The 19,295-nt window shown below is 41.0% G+C and overlaps 1 protein-coding gene across 4 annotated transcripts in view; it reads left to right on the forward strand.

The window, feature by feature from the left end:
• OSBPL10 (oxysterol binding protein like 10) overlaps positions 1-19,295 on the forward strand; it is a 377,433-nt gene that overhangs the window by 51,061 nt on the left and 307,077 nt on the right. The gene's annotated exons all lie outside the window — the stretch shown is intronic.

Below are 19,295 nucleotides of genomic sequence, written 5' to 3' on the forward strand. Positions count from 1 at the left end.
ACCAATATACTGAGATGTGCTACAAAAGCGATGACTCTTGAAAACGTTATGCTAAGTGAAAAAGCCAAATGCAAAAAATGAGTATAGTATGATTCCATTTATGTAAACTGTCCAGAAAATACAAATTTAGATACATGGAAAGTAGATCAGTGGTTGCTTGGGACTAGATGTGGAAGGGAGATTGTCTGCAAAAGGGCTCTAGGGAATTGGAGGAAGGGGTGTTCTAAAATTCTAATGTGATGATTGTACAGTTTTGTAAGTTCACTAGAACTCATTGAACTGTGTACTTCAATGGGTGAATTTTATGGCATATAAATTGTATGTCAATAAAGCTGTAAAAAAATAAAAAGGACAAAAGATAAAATTCAAATGCTGCACAAAACCATGAAAATTCACTGTCAGAGCCAATTGTATCATAAAAGTGCACAGGCATCCAGATTTCTAATGTTTTGTGTGATAGGCTCATTAACTCTGCTTCTATAGAGCATTTTGAGTGGAATTTGGAAAGAAATCCCTCCATCACTTTGGAGTCCACATTTGAACAAATATCTAGAACCATCCGAAGAAGAGGAGGCCTTTGCTACCCTGGCCAAAGATCACAAAGTAATTGTGATTTAATTTCTATTTTCTAGTTAAATAGAAATAAAGGATAGGGCTTCCCTGGTGGTGCAGTGGTTAAGAATACGCCTACCAATGCAGGGGACACAGGTTCGAGCCCTGGTCCGGGAAGATTCCACATGCCGCAGAGCAACTAAGCCCACCAGCCACAAATACTGAAACCCATGCGCCTAGAGCCCGTGCTCCGCAACAAGAAAAGCCACCGCAATGAGCAGCCCGTGCACCGCAACGAAGAGTAGCTGCCGCTCACCACAACTAGAGAAAGCCCGCGCGCAGCAACGAAGACCCAACGCAGCCAGAAATAAATAAATAAATAAATAAAATAAATTTATTTTTTAAAAAGCTATTAAAAAAAAGAAAGAAAAGATAAGAAAGAGAACTAACTTGATGAAGAATCAAACTACAATTCAAGCCATTGATCATGGAGCCAAGTGGAGATAACATGATGAAAGACTGCAAACAATTTCACATTTAACAAATCGTATAATTGCATTTTTAAAATGTGTTGAATCTTTTTTAATAACTCACTTTCACTCAATTATTTACATATGTGACCAATCCCCATTAAGTGGTGTGTGGCCGTTGAATATACAAAAACATCAAGTTAAGAAAATGCTTTCTATTCCAACTATCTAATAGAAGCTTACATGATCTTTGTCACCAGTCTGTCTTTGCAAATGTATTCCTTTCTTTGGAACTTTCCTCCTACCACACATTTCTGCTTTTTATGAATTTCCACCTCTCCTTAAAGACTTAGTTCAAATACCACTCCATAGCTCATTCCTTCTTGAGCTCTGATTATTTGTGTAAATAGATTATCAAGTATACTTGTGTACGAAGAATGGTGCCTTATTCGTGGTGCCTCTAGGGCACCCTGCACTTGGTAACCTCGAAGTGTTTGTTGCATTGAGTGGAATGTGCCACCCCCTGGTGGCTGAATAGAGGAACAACGTCAACTTTGCTGAAGGATGGCCCAGTTCTTCAAACTCCTGTGGACTTTGGAGGGCTCAAAAACTTGTGGAATTCAATTCAAGAGAGTTTTGAGGGTGATGTTCTAAAATCAGAATGATGTGATGTTTGCATGACCTCGTCAGATCAAGAGTGGCTTGGGCTCTCTCTCGGTGGAAATTACCTTTTTTCCATTTCTCCCCCCTCCTCTTCCCCTCTCACTTTCCCTTTTTCTCCCTTGTGGACCCCCCTTTTTTTTTCTCATATCCACCAATTTTGAAGTTTTTCTTCTTTCACTTCTTGTTCTCAACTTTTCACTACTCAGTTCTTTGAAACTGTGGTTTCCTTTTGATTTCTGCTTGTTTAAATTCAGTTATTTCCAATGTGATCACACAGGAAACAATATTTTCTTTCTTGTATTTAATGGACACAGTGGACCAAACTCCAAACTCAGCCACTGATGTTCAATTCCGGGGACGAAGAAGACCTCTTCAAAGAGGGTGTCTTGCATTTTTATTAATTTTCTTCCAATGTTGTTTCCCATCTATTCTCTTGCTCACTCTTTTTTTGGTACTTGAAGGAGCCTTCTTAGAGTGAACATACAGGTATTAGAACACTCTCCACTCAACCAAAAAGCAAACTGAAACAGAATGAGAAGGAATACCTGTCTCTGATCACAGATACTCAATCTGAATTTTTTTTAAATTTAAGTATAGTTGATTTACAATGTTTCAGGTGTACAGCAAAGTGATTCAGTTATAATAGTATATAAACATATATGTATATATATGTACAGATACATTATTTTTCAGATTCTTTTCCATTATAGTTTATTACAAGATATTGAGTATAGTTCCCTGTGCTCTACAGTAGGTCCTTATTGTTTATTTTATACATAGTAACGTGTATCTGTTAATCCCAAATTCCCAATTCATCCCTCCCCCCTTTCCCCTTTGGTAACCATAAGTTTGTTTCCTATGTCTGTGAGTTTATTTCTGTTTCATAAATAAGTTCATTTGTATAATTTTTTTAAGATTCCATATATAAGTTATATCATATGATATTTGTCTTCCTCTGACTTACTTCACTTAGTATGATAATCTCTAGGTCTATCCATGTTGCTGCTAATGGCATTATTTCATTCTTTTTTGTGGCTGAGTAATATTCCATTGTATACATATACCACATCTTCTTTATCTGTTCATCTGTCAGTCGACATTTAGGTGGCTTCCATGTTTTGGCTGTTGTAAATAGTGCTGCTATGAACATTGGGGTGCATGTATCTTTTCAAATTAGGGTTTTCATCTTTTCCAGATATATGCACAGGAGTGGGATTGCTGGATCATACGGTAACTCTATTTGTAGTTTTTTAAGGAACCTCCATACTGTTCTCCATAGTGGCTGCACCAATTTACATTCCCACCAACAGTGCAAGAGGGTTCCCTTTTCTCCACACCCTCTCCAGCATTTATTATTTGTAGACTTTTTGATGATGGCCATTCTGACCGGTGTGAGGTGATACCTCATTGTAGTTTTGATTTGCATTTCTCTAATATTAGCGATGTTGAGCATCTTTTCATATACCTGTTGGCCATCTGTATGTCTTCTTTGGAGAAATGTCTATTTAGGTCTTCTGCCCATTGTTTGATTGGGTTGTATGTTTTTTGATATTGAGCCTCAGTGTGATCTTTGTTCCCACTGCCCATTCACTGATGCACTAATCCATGTACAAAGCTGATTTCCAAAGCACTGGGATCAAACTTCTTTACCATAATGGTTTAACAGCTCTAGTTTTCTTTTAGGAGTCTGTAATCACTTATTTCTTTAAGTTTAGTGATACAATGAATGTAATTGCTCAGAATTCACCTGGCATGATAGAACGTTAAAGCTAAGAGGATAAATTCTTTTTTAACAAATGAGAAAATCGAGGCTCAGAGGTGAAATGACTTACCTGATGTCACACAGCCTGTTTGTAACACAGCCAAGATGAAAACCCAGGTCTCTTAAATTCCAGTTTTGTTCACTTTGCAGTGCTCTGTGCAGTCTAAACACAGTGTGGAGGCATTAAGGCAGGGCACAAAGAGCCAGGACCTTGGACCCAAACAGACCTGATTTGAATCTCAGCCTTGCCACTTTCTAAATCACATTAGGTAAGTTATTTAAGCATGTTTCCTCCTCTATAAAACTGATAGAATCTTGCAATGACCTTATCAAGTTGTTGTGAAAATTAAAAATATAAAACACTTAGCATAGGGAAAATGTGTAGTTCTATAAAAAGTAATTATATATATATATATATATTTTAAAGTAATTATATTTTGAGACCAGTATAGCATAGTAGCTAAGAAAGTGATCTTTGAAGTCAAACACCTGGTGTTTCTAGTTGTAGGACCTTTGGAAAGCTATTTACCTTCTCTGAGTGTTAGTTTCCTCATCTGTCAAATGGGAATAATAATAATCCTTGTCTTTTAGGGTATCTAGAAGCTTGAATGAAATAATGTATTAAAAATTCAATGTGCTTGGCACATAAGTCCGAGCTCAGTAACCCAGGCCTCCTAATGGGCAATCCACTGAAGTGAAGAATTTAGTCTAGGAAATATTTTATTAGAAAATAGCATTTTCTTTGCAAAGGGATGAGGTTTGCAAGGAGAGCAGCAGTAGTGACTTTTCATTGTCAAAAAAGTGTTAACAGCCACAAAGCACGAGCCATGGCGCTGCCGGGTCTTTACAGTCTTTTCTTTAATTTAACTCCCCCAATAACCCGACGAGGTAGGTATCAGAATACTCAGATGCAGACAGATGAAGTAACTGACCCAGGGTCATCCTGCTAATAAGCAGTTTCATTCGGGTCCAGGTTGCTCCAAGCTCTGTACTACTATTCTGCTGTGCTATTTTAAGTCTGTCTCCCCAGCTGAACTGGTAGGAGAATTAAAACCTGAGACTTTGAAAAACTACACTAGATTTCAATAACCTTTTCTAACCACCAAAAACTGTTAGAGATAGCATCTGTACATGGCTTTTATAAAGTCAGGAAAAGCTCTTTTTTTTTCTTTTTAAAATATTTATTAATTTTATTTATTTGGTTGTGCCAGGTCTTAGTTGTGGCAGGAGGGCTCCTTAGTTGTGGCTCGTGGGCTCCTTAGTTGTGGCTTGCCAGCTCAGGAAAAGGTCTTTTAATGCTTAACCATTCCACGAAATCTCTTGATTATTCCTAAATGTAGCTCCTACCACAATTGGCTTTTAAACCCCGTATTAGTTTGCTAGGGTTGCCATAACAAAATGCTACCACCCGGGTGGCTTAAACAGTAGAAATCTATTTCTCACAGTTCTGGAGGCTGGAAGTCCAAGATCAAGGTGCTGGAAGGTTTGCTTCCTCCTAAGGCCTCTCTCCTTGGCTTGCAGACAGCTGCCTTCTGTGCACACACATCCTTGGTGTCTCTTCCTCTTCATGTTTTGTTTGTTTTGTGGTGAGAACACTTCACTTGAGATCTAGTCTCTTAACCAGTTTTTAAGCGCAAAACACAGTATTCTTAACTATGTTGTACTCAGAGCTCCAGAACCTATTCATCCTGTGCTAACAGAAATTTTTACCCATAGAGCAACATCTCCCCATTTCCTCCTTCCCACAGCCCCTGGCAACCACCATTCTACTCTCTGCTTATATGAGTTTGACTAGTTTATATTCCTCATATAAGTGGAATCATGCAATATTTGTCCTTTTGTGGCTGGCCTATTTCACTTAACATAATATCCTATAGGTTCCCCTATGTTGTTGCATATGACAGGATCTTCTCTCTTTTTTTAATGTATAGAATGTTTATTGAAGTATTGTTTGTAATGACAAAAATTGACAACATAAAACATCTCATTTTAAGTTTTTACTTAGACCAAACCAACTATGCTATAGACTTATGACGAAATACTGTTAAATCACATAATATAGCTTCATAGTATACATCAAAGTGCTATAGTGTTGATAAATCTTTACAAACGTGGGACGATATTCACATGTGTGTTTGTGTGTAACAGGTATATATTTGGAGAGAGGAAAAGATTAGCAAAAGGTACATTTAACTGTATAGAACTAGTAAGTTTGATTGGGTTGTAGGATCTTCTTTTTTAAAAGCTGAATGTTACTCCATTTTCTCTCTCTCTCTCTCTGTGTACACCACATTTTGTTTATCCATTCATGTGTCAGTAGACATTTAGATTGTTTCCATATCTTAGCTATTGTGAATAATAATGCAATGAACGTGGGAGCGCAGATATCTCTTTGAAATCCAGATTTCAATTATTTTGGATATATACCCAGAAGTAGGATTCCTGGACCTTATGATAGTTCTATTTTTAATATTTTGAGGAATCTCCATACTATTTTCTATAATGGCTGCATGAATTTGCATTCTCACCAACAGTGTACAAGGATTCCCATTTCTCTACATCCTGGCCAACACTTGTTCTTTTTGGTCTTGTTGATAATGGCCATCCTAAAACATGTGAGGTGATATCTCATTATGGTTTTGATTTGCACTTCCCTGGTGCTTCAAGATGTTGCGCACCTTTTCACATACCAGTTGGCCATTGTATGTCTTCTGTGGAGCAATGTCTATTCAAGTCCTTTGCCCATTTTGTAATTGGGTTACTTGTGTTTTTGATAATGAGTTTTACAAGTTCCTTATATATTTCGGATACTAATGCCTTATCAGATATATGGTTTGCAAAAATTTCCTCCCGTTTCATAGGTTGCCTTTTCATTTTGTTATTGGTTTCCTTTACTGTGCAGAAGCTTTTCAGTTTGGTGTAGTCCCACTTGTCTATTTTTGCTTTTGTGGCCTGTGCTTTTGGTGTCAAATCCAAAAAATCATTGCCAAGACTGATGTCAAGAAGCTCTCTCCCTGTTTTCTTTTAGGCGTTTTACAGTTTCTGATCTTACATGTCAGTCTCTAATCCATTTTGAGTTGATTTTTGTGTAAGGTGTCGTACAAGTGTGCAGTTTCATTCTTTTGCCTGTGGATATTCAGCTTTCTCAACACCATTTGTTGAAGAGACTATTCTTTCCCCATTGTGTATTTGGCTCCCTTGTTCAAGATCAGTATGTTACTGACCTGGGTTCTTGGACTCTTTAATCAATAGAAATTGACAAGAGGCCAGAAGAGGAATTCAGGCAAGGCTTTACTGGGACTCATGCTGTAGCAGGGGGGAGCAAAAACAAGTAACATGTGTCCTTGCTTGCTCCCTGAGGTGGGGCGAGCTGGTCCCTTATATGGGGTGAGGGTGGGGGCGGATTGGTAGGTCTGGCAGGAGAGGGGGCTCAGGTGGTCTGCCCACCCCCTTGGTGGTGCTGTGTGCAGGGTGCATGCGCAGTACCCTGCTTTTGCTCCCGGCACCTCAGAAGTGGCAATTGGATTCTGGCCTTTTTGTATCTTGCTCATAATTTGCCCCAAAAGGCGCATGCATGCAGTTATTTTTAGTCCCTTATACTTTGTCTTCTGTTGCTTGAGGAGATGTTTGTCCAGGTGCAAGCACTACAGCAAAGGGTCCCAGGTCTCAGCCTGTCTCAAGTTCACCATATAAGATTAGGTTTATTTCTGGGTTTTCTCTTCTCTTCCTTTGGTCTATATGTTTGTTTTTATGTCAGTACCATACTTTTTTTTTTTTTGTGCGGTACGCGGGCCGCTCACTGTTGTGGCCTCTCCCGTTGTGGAGCACAGGCTCCGGACGCGCAGGCTCATCGGCCATGGCTCACAGGCCCAGCCGCTCCACGGCATGTGGGATCTTCCCGGACCGGGGCACGAACTCATGTCCCCTGCATCGGCAGGCAGACTCTCAACCACTGCGCCACCAGGGAAGCCCGTCAGTACCCTACTTTTAACTTCTGTAGATTTGTATTATATTTTGAAATCAGAAAATGTGATGCCTCCAGCTTTGTTCTTCTTTCTTGAGATTGCTTTGGCTATTTGGGTTCTTTTGTGGTTCCATATGAATTTTAGGTTTATTTTTTGTATTTCCATTAAAAATGTCATTGGGATTTTGTTGGGGATAATATTGAATCTATAGATCACTTTGGATAATATGGACATTTTAACAATACTAAGTTTTACAAGCCAGGAGCATGGGATGTCTTTCCATTTATTTGGGTCTTCTTTAATTTCTTTCATCAATGTTTTGTAGTTTTCAGTATACCAGTCTTTCATCTCCTTCATTAAATTTATTTCTAAACATTAAAATTGGGAGTGTTTTCTTAATTTTTCTTTTGGATACAGTGTTAGTATATAAAAACGCAAGTGATTTTTGTGTGTTGATTTGGTATTTTGCCACTTTATTGAATTCCTTTATTAGTTCTAAGAGTTTTTTTGTGGACTCTTTAGGGTTTTCTACATATAAGAGTGTGTCATTTGTGAACAGAGATCATTTTACTTCTTCCTTTCTGATCTGGATGGCTTTTATTTCTTTTTCTTGCTTAATTGCTCTGACTAGCACTTCCAGTACTGTGTTGAATAGAAGTGATGAGAATGGGCATCTTTGCCTTGTTCCTGATCTTAGAGGAAAAGCTTTCAGTTTTTCACTGTTGAGTATGATGTTAGCTGTAGGCTTTTTATTTCTATTTACTTTATTTTAGAGGGAAGCACATTTTATTTTATTTATTTATTTTTGGCCGCACCATGCGGCGTGCGGGATCTTAGTTCCCCAACCAGGGATTGAACCTGTGCCCCCTGCACTGGGAGCGCAGAGTCTTAATCACTAGACTGCCAGGGAATTCCTGTGGGCTTTTTATATATGACCTTTATTAGGTTGAGGTAAATTCTTTCTATAACTAGTTTTTTGAGAGTTTTCAATCATGAAAGGTATTTTTGTGGGAGAACAGGGCCTGGGACTTGTATTCCATCATCTTACTAATGTCACCCCTCTTCCTCCTCTTATAATGACACCAATCCTATTGCATTAGGGCCCCACCCTTTTGGCCTCACTTAACTTTAATTACCTCTTTATAAGCCCTATCACCAAATACATTCATTTCGGGGGTCAGGACTTCAACATATGAATCTGGGGGGGGGGACAGTTCAGCCCATTAAAGAATCCAAATTTTTATCCTCAAAGTAATAAGAGTGTTTTCTATAAATACTTTCAGAAACACTTTGATTGACAAACACAGTCATGAATTTTGTGTCCAAGTCCCCCAAATTATACAATGTGAGTGCTAGAGGGGACCTTACAGATCATAGTTCGGTGCCTTCAGTTTTTAGTTGGTGAAACTTAGAGCCAGAATAGGGAAGGCGCTTGTGTGAGGGTCACACAGCTGGGACTCACTGGCACCCATACTGGAACCCAGAATTCCCATGTGGTGCAGGGGTCATTTGATTGCAGTGCACCTGGCTATTTCAAATCTGATTTTATATGTGATATCCTCCCTGCTATTCACCACTTTGAATTTCACCAATGCTTTCTTTATATCTAGGCAGATAGCAACTCAGCTCACGCCAAGCACATTTTCTCATTTTATAGATAAGGATGTCTGAGAGGTTAAGTCACTTGCTCAAGGTTCTCCAGCTCGTAAGAGACATAGCCTGAGGCAGATGTAGATTTGAAGGTTTATGTGCTCATGAATTGAGTAGCTCCTGTGTTTGCTCACTCTGAAAGCTGAGTCACCAGCTTCTTTCTCCACTCCTATTATGACGTATCACGGCAGGTTCAACAGCAGACAGCAAAAGAGGGCAACTACAGACCTTCACAGGGCACTGAAAAATGATTCCTTTGTTCTGATTCTCGTGCAAAAAAGGATTGCTGGGGAAAACAAATAATTTCTGCATGGCAGGGCCAGGGCACTTTAAGCAGATGGCCTGGAGAATACTTTATAACAAAAACACTTTACAGTGATGGTAAAAATATCCTGTCCATGATTTTAAAAAATCTAAACAATGTAGAAAGGTATAAAGGAAGAGTAAATTTTCTCATCTTCCTGATCTATCCCCAGTTGCATTCTCCAGAGGTGATTATTACTACTTTCGTGCATGTATTCAGAAGTATATTTTAAGCACACATCTAATATATATAAATTATAGTGTAGGATAATACTATATTGTTCAGCAATGTACTTTTTAATCCTTAATGGTACATCTTGACATAGTTTCATATTAATATATGTAGTTCCATTTCATTCTTCTTAATGATGGCAAAATATTTCACTGTAGGAATATACCACGATTTATTTAATTTTTCCTATTATAGACTGAATAATGTCCCCTCCCTCAAATGTCCATCTCCTAATCAGTGGAAACTGTAAATGTTATCTTATTTGAAAAAAAGTCTTTGCAGATGTGATTAAATTAAGGACCTTGAGATGGGGATATTATCCTGGATGATCTGGGTGGGCCCTACATGAATCACAGGTGTTGTTTTAAGAGAAGCGTGGACAGGGACTTCCCTGGTGGTACAGTGGTTAAGACTCTGCACTTTCACTGCAGGGGGCACGGGTTTAATCCCTGGTCGGGGAACTAAGATCCCACATGCCACGTGGCGTGGCCTGAAAAAAAAAAGAGAGAGAGAAAGGCAGAGATCTGATACACACAGAGGAGGAGGTGATGTAAAGACAGAGGTGGAAATTGGAGTGTTGTGGCCACAAGCCAAGGAATGCCAGCACCTGCCAGAACCTGGAAGACGCAAGGGACAGATTCTCTTCTAGAACCTCCAGAGGAGGTGCAGCCCTGCTGCCACCTTGATTTTGGACCAGTGTTATTGATTTCAGACTTCTGGCTTACAGAACTGTGGAAGAAGAAACCTGTGTAATTTTAAGCCACCAAGTTTGTGGTAATTTGCTAAAGCAGCCATAGGAAATGAATACAATTCCCTTATTGATGGACATTTAGGATGTTTCTACCATTGTGAACATGAGCTATAATGATTAGTTTTCACATGTAGCTTTAACCACTTGTACAATTACATTTGTAGGACAAATTCTATGAAATGGATATCAGAGGCAAAGGATGTACATGTATAAAACAAAGATTTCATCTGGCCCAAAGGGAATATTTTATGCTTCCCAAATGAATTCCCGATACTATATGTCAAGATGTATATCTTTGAATTTATAGCTTTAAATATTTATCATAAAACAATAAAGACTGAAACCAAATGACCTAACCACTCAACTCAAAAATCAACTTAAAGAAAAGAGTAAATTTGAAAAACTAAAACAAAAGGAAGTAATAAATAAAGACAAAAATCAATAAAATAGTGAATAACAATAAAACAAAACATGATGTATATCAATATAACCAATGTTTTGTCAATATAATTAGTTTGACAAACCTCTAGAAAGATTGAGCAAGAGAAAACGTGCAAACAAACAAATTACAAAGTAAAAAGCAGGAAATCAGATATAATAGAGATTTAAACACAGTAAAATAACATTTAAAAATTTATACATAAACATATCAAAAGTAAAAACTGATGGGAGAAGAAATAGGAAACTTTAACGGACTTACTAGTATCTTGAGAAAAAGTATCTCAAAGATCTCTTCCTATGCACATTAAAAACCACAGGCCCGGGCTTCCCTGGGGCGCAGTGGTTGAGAATCTGCCTGCCAATGCAGGGGACACGGGTTTGAGCCCTGGTCTGGGAAGATCCCACATGCCGCAGAGCAACTAGGCCCGTGAGCCACAACTACTGAGCCTGCGCATCTGGAGCCTGTGCTCCACAACAAGAGAGGCCGCGACAGTGAGAGGCCCGCGCACTGTGATAAAGAGTGGCCCCTGCTCGCCGCAACCAGAGAAAGCCCTCGCACAGAAACGAAGATCCAACACACCCAAAAATAAATAAATTAATTAATTTTAAACAAACAAACAAACAAACACAGGCCCGTGATGAATTGGGAGACTGGGATTGACATATATACACTAATATGTATAAAATGGATAACTAATAAGAACCTGTGGTATAAAAAAATAAATTAAATTAAATTAAAAAATTAAAAAAAAAAAAACTACAGGCCCGTGATGAATTGGGAGATTGGGATTGACATATATACACTAATATGTATAAAATGGATAACTAGGGCTTCCCTGGTGGCGCAGTGGTTGAGAGTCCGCCTGCACGGGTTCGTGCCCTGGTCCAGGAAGATCCCACATGCCGCGGAGCGGCTGGGCCCGTGAGCCATGGCTGCTGAGCCTGTGCGTCCGGAGCCTGTGCTCCGCAACGGGAGAGGCCACAGCAGTGAGAGGCCCGCGTACTGCAAAAAAAAAACAATGAAAACAAAACAAAACAAAACAAAAATAAAATGGATAACTAATAAGAATCTGTGGTATAAAAAAATAAAATAAAATTCAAAACAAAAAAATCCCAAACAAACAAACAAATAAAATAAAATAGAGGAAAAAAACCCACAAAAAACCACAGGCCCAGATGATTTTACAAATGTCTCTCAATCTCTCAAGGAGTATATCATCCTTACTTTATGTAAGTTGTTCCAAAGAATAGAAAAAGAAAACATGCTTGACTCATCTTTTGAGTCTAGTATAACCTTGATTCCAAATCCATATAAGGAAAGTAGAAGAGAAGACATTTCTAGGTCTGGGCAGATATAAGTGTGGTAATTTATAAGTGACATTCACCCAATATTCCCAGTTCTCCCCCAGATTTCTGAGTGCACAGTAGAATTGAATATATTAACCTGCTTGAGGCTGGGTGGGGCCTCTTTAAGTTCTGACCAATGATTTATGAGCGTAAATGATAGGTTATTTCCAGGCTGGTAAGTTTAATGGCTGGTCTGAGACCCTCTGGTGTCTCTTTACCTTTGTCATGGCAACCAGCAATGTGCGATGTGGCACTGGCTCCATCAGTCTGGGTCTCTGGATGACTAAGATGAGCAGTTACATCCCTGCTGACCAGTGACAGGCAGGTGGCAGATCTAAGAACTAAACCTGTGCTATTTTAAGCCACTGTGGTTTGGGGCTTGCTTGTTATTGCAGCATAATCTCGTCCATCCTGGCCAATGCAATGGTCAATTGATACTCACTCTCCAACCCAGCGTTCTTCCAGCGAGCCCACCCGTACTGCAAAACCCAGAAAACGAAATGCAACCCTTTTCAGTCTCCTTTGCAGCTGGAGTTCTTGGTGTGATGAAGTTTCAACAGTTAGCTGCACTTGAATAAAATGTAGACATGCCAAGTGTGGAACAGGCCGTCTTCCCGCTGCTCTTGCTGTTACTTTGCTTAGCGTGGTTAGGGAGACACTACTAGAGCAGCATTTGGAGTCCAGTCGCTAGCTCTGAGTGTTGAGAGGCAGTTTGGGAAGCATCAGGCTCTGGCGTTTGCATTCTTGTGTGTAATCACTAGCTCCTTTGTGTCAAGGGGCTGTCGTGATGGTTCGGCAGCTTCCTGCCCTATAGGTCACAGCTCCAGGTGGGGTCTGGCAGCTGCTCCTCCGTGGCAGTTCTTAGTTCTTCCTCTGCAGCTGTGGCAGTGGAAATAACACCCATGGTCTGTTCTGAGAGTCATTCCTGGACACCCAGCCTAGCGCCTGCTTCACCATCCCTTTTATGACTTTATAAGCACCCCATTCCCTAAATTTAAACCCTTTCTGCTTATGTGACTTCATACATGCAATTAAACCCTGACTAATTTAAGGCCTACCTCACAACTACAGATGCAAAAATTCTAAATTAAAGATTAGTTAACTAAATCTACCAGTAACTATGTATATATATGGGTGTGTGTGAATTATACACACATATAAACAGACATACATGTACGTAATGCAAGGATGCTTCAGCATTAGAAAATCTCTATATGCAACTGACCCTATTAATTGATTAAAGGAGAAAAATCACAAAATTATCATAATATAGAAAAAACATTTAATCAAATTAAACAACTCATGCTAAAAACTCAGAAAATTAAGAATAAATGGTAATTTTATTTTCTTGATAAAGGCTATTATATTAATCAGATTACAGTGAACTGCTACAACAAAAAGGTGTAAACAGTGGCCTAAACAAACACTATTTCTTTCTTACTTACCCATCTCACTGTGAACAGTCCTGGTCTGGGGGACAGATGACTCTCTCCATGTCATATTCAAGTTTCCAAGTTTCTTCTGTTATAGTTCCAGCATCCCACAGGGATGTCATTGTCTTTGGTGGAAGCTAGGTGGCTGCCACAACCAGGTTCCAGCTGTTAAAAGACATCACAAAGGAGGCATGGCCAGTGTCTTAAGTCCCAGACCCAGAATGACTCATATTGTTTTTTTTTAAATTTATTTTATTTATTTTTGGCTGTGTTGGGTCTTCGTTGCTGTGCGTGGGCTTTCTCTAATTGTGGCGAGAGGGGGCTACTCTTCGTTGCGGTGTGCAGGCTTCTCATTGTGGTGGCTTCTCTTGCTGCAGAGCACGAGCTCTAGGCACGCGGGCTTCAGTAGTTGTGGCTTGCGAGCTCTAGAGTGCAGGCTCAGTAGTTGTGGCACAAGGGCTTAGTTGCTCCAAGGCATGTGGGATCTTCCCGGACCAGGGCTTGAACCCATGTCCCCTGCATTGGCAGGCGGATTCTTAACCACTGCGCCACCAGGGAAGCCTGACTCATATCATTGTACATTCCAATAATGATAGTTTAGACACATGGCCTCGTCAAACTGCAAACACGTCTAGGAAACATGCCAAGCTCTAACTGCTGCCATGTGTACACAACCATTATGCACCACTCCAGATCTGCTTGGCTATGCCTACCTCAGTCCCTTGCAAGGGTGCCCCTGGTGACAGCTCATGCCATTCCTAGGGCCTTAGACACCTAGAGGTCAGGGGAGAGGACCTGAGAGGGTCGCGGTGAGCCACCATCTGGCATTTCTTGAATGCACGCTTGGTGGCAGTGCTGTTTCCACAGTCCAAGGAGTCCCCACCTGTGCACTGCCCAGAATGGACCTGCAGAGACTCTAAGTCTCCTTCAAGCTATTGAGGGGGATGAGGGATGAATCCAAACACGAAGGAGGTTAAGGCCTTAAGGGGCTGACCTGCACCACTGGGAGACAGAACACAGCAGGATACAGCAAAAACAGTGCTCCCTTTTCAACTGTATCAGGTGGTACTGTGCCTCAGTCATTTCACACAGCCTCTATGGAGACAAGCTTCAAAGTCCAGGCAGCACTGTTTGAAGCTGTTTCCAGCCTGGGAACATATTCCCTGTTTGCTTTGACCCCCCTTTTTTTTTTTTTTTACACGGGCCTCTCACTGTTGCAGCACACAGGCTCCGGACGCGCAGGCTCAGCGGCCATGGCTCACGGGCCCAGCTGCTCCGCAGCACGTGGGATCCTCCCGGACCGGGGCACGAACCCGTGTCCCCTGCATCGGCAGGCGGACTCTCAACCACTGCACCACCAGGGAAGCCCCTGTCCCATTTCTTGCTTTACTTCCTTGATTTGCTTCCATGGGTTTGCGCCTCTCCCCAGTAGAGTGTTAGCATTTAAACTTTACCTTAAATTCCATTTTCTAGGGAAACTGGGCTGAGACACCAAGGCCCACAGAAAGCATCTTACACTAAGGGACAATTTTAGATGCATTCCCTTAAGATCAGAAATAAGGCAGGGATGATTGATATCACCACTGTTGTTCAACACAATACTGCTGGCTCTAGCCAATGCAAAAAGACATAAGAAAGAACTAAAAGGGGCTTCCCTGGTGGCGCAGTGGTTGGGAGTCCGCCTGACAATGCAGGGGGCACGGGTTCGTGCCCCGGTCCGGGAGGATCCCACGTGCCGCGGAGCGGCTGGGCTCGTGAGCCATGGCCGCTGGGCCTGTGCGTCCGGAGCCTGTGCTCTGTGGGGTGTGTGGGGTGTGTGGAGGTGTGGGGGTGTGGGGGGTGTGGGGTGTGTGTGGGGGTGGGGGTGGGGGGTGCGGCAGTGAGAGGCCTGTGTACTGCAAAAAAAAAAAAAAAGAACTAAAAGGTAAAAGGATAATAAGGGAAGAGATAAAATTGTCATTACTTGCAAAAGATATGCTCAACTGTATAGAAAACCCAACAGAATCAATAAACAAACTATCAAAATTTATAATGGTTTAGCAAGGTCTCTAGAAAAAAGACCACCTTACAAGACTCAATAGCATTCATTCCTTACACTAGCGATAAACAACTATAAGGTATAATAGAAAGTGTATCTTTCATAAGTACAAAAAATATAAAGTACCTAGGAAGTAAGATATCAAGGAGGTACTCAAAACCTCTTTGGAGAAAATTTGAAAAACTTAAAAAAATAGAAAATGATCTGAATCAATGAAGAGAGAGTCCATAATATTGGACTGGATGATTTAATATTATAAAGATGCTAATTTCCTTCCAATTAGTAGGCTATATATTCAATGCAATCCAAGCAATATTCCAGTCGGATTTTTTTAAAAGAAACCCTACCATCTTCCTATAAAATGTCTAAGGAAGGATACATGTCCATAAGGATTCATGTCACTAGGTTCACTTTGAAATAGAAAAGCCAGGCTTCATCTTCCCAGATATTAACACACACTACAAAGCAACAGTAACAAAACAGTATGGTAATCATGGATGAACAGACTGGCCCAAGGGGACAGAACAGAGAGCTCAGAAACAAACAAATCTTTGTGTACAGGAGAACTTGATAGATGGTAAAGTTGGCACAAATCAATAGAGAAAGGAAAAAGTGCCTTAGTATTGGAGAAAAATAAAATTGGGTCCTTACCTCACTTCGTTTATAAAACTGGACTACAGATGGACTAAGGTGCCCTGGAAAGATAAAAGTATAAAGTTAAAAGAAGGGAATTCCCTAGCGGTCCAGTGGTTAGGACTTGGCCCTTCCACTGCAGGGGGCACGGGTTCCATTCCTGGTTGGGGAATGAAGATCCTGCATGTCATGCAGTGCGGCCAAAAAATAATAAATTGAAAGAAATAAAGTTAAAAGAAGAAAATGAAGGAGAATATCTTTGTGATGGGAGTGGGGTTGAAGTATTTCTTAAGCAAGGCCCAGAAAACACAAACCAAAAGGTGAAAAAGTTAAATGGGTTATAGTACATAAAAATTAAGAATTTCTTTTCTTTTCTTTTTTTTTGGCTGCGCCGAGCATCTTACAGGACCTTAGTTCCCTGACCAGGGATCGAACCCCGGCCCTCAGCAGTGAAAGCAGAGTGCTAACCACTGGATGGCCAGGGAACTCCTAATAATTTATTTTAAATATGATACAAGTGACAAAGTTGACAGTTGTCTTACAGGGAGATTTTTACATCATCAAAAAGTGACACAGAAATACAATCTAGATTATAAAGCAAATCTAATAGAAAAATGCACATAGGGACTATCTAAATGGCCAGCATTGCTCAACTTGGTTATGTAACTGAGAAATGCAAAATAAAATGAGATACCGGGCTTCCCTGGTGGCGCAGTGGTTGAGAGTCCGCCTGCCGATGCAGGGGGCACGGGTTCGTGCCCCAGTCCGGGAAGATCCCACATGCCGTGGAGCGGCTGGGCCCGTGAGCCATGGCCGCTGAGCCTGCGCGTCCGGAGCCTGTGCTCCGCAAAGGGAGAGGCCATAACAGTGAGAGGCCCGTGTACCGCAAAAAAAAAAAAAAAAAGAGAGATACCACTTTATAGCCTCTGGGGTGGCAAATGTTAGCATCTGATGATTCCAAGTGTGGGTCTCTGGAGAGCAGCGTGCCCAAACTTAGGGATGCTGCATACACCCCATGACCCAGCCAGCCCACTCCTGGGTGAGGACTCCTGGGTGAGGACTCCTGGGTAAGTACTCCAGAGAAACTTACTCACAGCCCACGAATGGATGCGTCCATGGGTGTTCATCTCAGTATTCACCTGGTATTGGGCAGGTGGAGGCAACCAGGCTTTTAACAAGAGGAGGACGGAATAAGGACTATGGAACAGATCAACCTATGGGGTAACTTTCCACAGTTAGGTACTATAAACTTGATATCCAGGTGCATCCTGGGCAGATCTTATTTACTTATTTATTTAACTGAAGTATAGTTAATTTACAATGTTGTGTTAATTTCAGGTGTATAGCAAAGTGATTCAGTTATACATACATATATATCTATTTTTTTCACATTCTTTTCCCTAATAGGTTATTACGAAATATTGAGTATAGTTCCCTGTGCCATGCAGTAGGTCCTTGTTGGTTATCTATTTTATATATAGTAGTGTGTATATATTAATCCCAAACTCCTCATTTATCCCTCCCCCCCCCTTTCCCCTTTGGTAACCATAAGCTTGTTTTCTATGTCTGTGAGTCTATTTCTGTTTTGTATATAAGTTCATTTGTATCATTTTTTTAAAGATTCCACCTATAAGTGATATTGTATGGTATTTGTCTTTCTCTGTCTTAGTTCACTTACTATGATAATCTCTAGGTCCATCCAGCTTGCTGCAAATGGTATTATTTCATCCTTTTTTATGGCTGAGTAATATTCTATTGTATATATGTACCACATCTTCTTTATCCATTCATCTGTTGATGGATATCTAGGTTGCTTCCACGTCTTAGCTATTGTACTAGGCAGATCTTAAAATCAGTGTTGACTGAAAGAAGCAGATTCAGATCCATGGACAATATGACTCCTGTATATTTTAACAAGGATATCAACATATGCAAAAGTACTTATCAAGTCCATTAAATCAGAGGAGGAGGGGAGAGAATAGGGGTGGGAACTGGAGAGAGAAAATAAGAGACTGATGTAGATGCTGGGAGTTGAGGATTATAATTAACTCAATTTCTGCACCTGTTTTCCAAAAACCAATTTAAAAAATTCTAGCCATCTTTTATTTTTTGTCTATAATATGCCCTGCATTGTTCTAGGGCCTTGACACGCTTTGAAGCAGTTGTTTGTGCATCTATCGCTCTGCGAAGCTTCGAGGGTCTGGAGAGCACCCATGTTCCCCCCAAACCCCTACCCTCCATTGTTCCCTTGGTACCTGGCACAAGCAGGTGACAGTCTTGTTGAACAAAAACTCAGAACACTTTGGAAACCAGTTTATACATTCCTCAAAAGCTTAGAAATGTAGAAAAACCAAGGAATGTGGTGCTTAGAACCAAGATTTTCTAAATCTCCTCCTGCATATTTTCAGGGCTCGAGGCTGGAAAGCAGGTCCTGTTTTTGGTGCTTGTGTTCTGTCTCCCTTGACTGGTTCCCTGTCTGTTCTCAGCTCTTTCCAGCTACCCTTTCTCTCTGGGCGGGAAAGTCAGCTGACTGTGGCATTGATGTGCAATCCTTCCTGGTGGTGGAAGTGAGAGGCCAGGAGTTCGCCTATCACGGCAATAATCCAGCGAAGGCGGGCCAGGGAACTGTGCTCTCCTGCTTCCACCCCTCCTTCTCCGGGGTTAGGGGGAGGTCAGGGGTCCGGGGCGGGGGGGGGGGGGGCATCGGGGGCGGGCCCACACTGCCCTCAGGGTAAAGTCTCTACCTGATGTTCCAGATCTGCTCAGCCATCGGGCCTCAGCCTTTGCCACTTGAATTGGTATGATCTGCTTCTTTAATCAAGGGTACAACCATGGTCACGCTTTCCGGCTTTTTAAATTCAATAATAAATGATTTTAAATAAAACAGTTAAAATGAAAACTAAATAAGGGAGCAATCAACAACGCTTTCTTCTTCCTGGCTCCAGAGGCTTCACTTTGTAGCAGACACCATCTCCACCGACCTTGGGTCTGCCCCTCCCTGCTGTGCTGTAAGTAACAACTCCTTTATCTGCTGTTGGCAGGGGGAACAGGTTGG

The sequence above is a fragment of the Orcinus orca genome, chromosome 10 (assembly GCF_937001465.1).
Source record: "Orcinus orca chromosome 10, mOrcOrc1.1, whole genome shotgun sequence".
Classification (NCBI taxonomy): Eukaryota; Metazoa; Chordata; class Mammalia; order Artiodactyla; family Delphinidae; genus Orcinus; species Orcinus orca.